Genomic DNA, 1,903 nt, shown 5'->3' on the forward strand with positions numbered 1-1,903 from the left:
TGGGGAATTTCTTTCAAACTTGTTTCAACCTTGTTTTTTGTTTTTGTTTTTGTTTTTGTTTGAGTACTGGGTACTGTTTGAGTACCAGGGATGCTCTACCACTGAGTTATATTCCAGCCCTTTTTATTTTTTATTTTGAAACATGGTCTCCCTAAATTGCCCAAGGTGACTTCATTACAAAAGTGCATCACTGCGCCTGGTTTAATCTTGATAATTGTGGGGAGTACTTGAGAGAGATTTTGTGGAATACCCCTCTATTGGGTTTTGTCTGATATTTTCTCATGATTGGACTGGGATTATGGGTTGTTGTTTTGGTAGTGGGATTGAACCCCGTATGCTCTATGAAGGACCTACATTCCCTTCTCTTTATTTTATTTCTTTGAGTTTTTTTTGAGGAGTCGGAGGGAGGTACTGGGAATTGAACACAGGAGTACTTTATCATTGAACTGCATTCCCACCCCTTTTAAATCTTTTGAGACAGAGTCTCAATAAGTTACCCAGATCAGCCTTGAACTTTCAATCTTCTTGCTTCTGCCTTGGGAGTAGATGGGATCATATGCAAGTGTCACCACAACTCACCTGATTATGGATTTTTGAGAGGAAGATCACGGAGGTAAAGTTCCATTTTAATTATTTCATATCAAGAGTTCATACTGTCTACATTATTGTGTATGTTAGCTTTCTATCACTGTGATAAAATACCTGAGATAATCACCCTAAAAGATGGAAAAGTTTATTTTATCTCATGGTTTTGGAGGTTTCAGTACATGATTAGTTAGACCTGTTGCTTTGGGCCTATGGCATTATACTACATAATGTCAAGAGTGTGTGTTGGAGGAGGCCAAAAAAAAGAGAGAGCCAGGAAAAGTCATGGGTCCAAGTATCTCCTTCAAGGGCATAACCCCAATGACCTAACTTCCTTCCACTAACCCCTACTTCCAGTAGTGCCACAGACTTGGGACCAAGCCTAGTGGAACTTTTGGGAACATTCAAAGTTGAAATGATAGCAATGATTTATCATTGTTGATGTTAGGTAGTGTTTGTCAGATTTCTTTGTAAAGTAACTCACCCCCATTCACACTGTGTTCTCTCTCTTTCTCCCTCTCTCTTTCTCCCTACTCCTCGCCCCCCCCCCCCCCCTTTGTCTCACTCTTTTATGGTACTGGGGATGAACCCAGGGACACTTTACCACTACATCCCCAGTCCTTTTTATTTTGAGACAGAGTCTTACTAAATTACTAAGGACCTAGAACCTGCAATTCTCCTGTTTCAGCTTCCTGAGTCACAGGGTTTTCAGGCATGTACCATTGCTCCTGTCTCACACTGTACACTTTAGAAGTCACTTTATAGATCTGGGCATGGTGGTGCATGCCTGTAATCTCAGACTCAAGATGCTGAGGCAGGAGGATCAAGTTTGAGGTCACCTCAGAAATTTAGTGAAACCCTTAGCAACTTAGTGCGACCCTGTTTCAAAATAAAAATAAATAAATGAATAAATAAATAAAAAAGGGCTGGGGTTATAACTCAGTGGTAAAGCTCCCAGTTCAAATCCCAGTACCCTACCCCTTGCGAAAAAGTCACAACGAAGAACCTTATATCGGGGACTCATATTTCTTGAAAGGTAGAGTATCTGTATGAATCATTTGGAATTCTTCCACACAGGTGATTTGTCTCTTTTCTCTCATTTACTTATTCAATTATTTATTTTTTTGCAGTGCTGGGGATTGAACACAGGGTCTCACGCATGGTAGGCAAGCACTCTACCACTGAAGCACATCCTTTGCCCTTTTTTAGTTTATTTTGAGGCAGGATTTCCTTAAATTGTCCAGACTGGCCTTGAATTTTTCATTCTCCTGCCTCAGCCTACTGAGTAGCTGGGATTACAGGTGTGTGCCACCATGCC

The sequence above is a fragment of the Sciurus carolinensis genome, chromosome 8, assembly GCF_902686445.1.
Source record: "Sciurus carolinensis chromosome 8, mSciCar1.2, whole genome shotgun sequence".
NCBI lineage: Eukaryota > Metazoa > Chordata > Mammalia > Rodentia > Sciuridae > Sciurus > Sciurus carolinensis.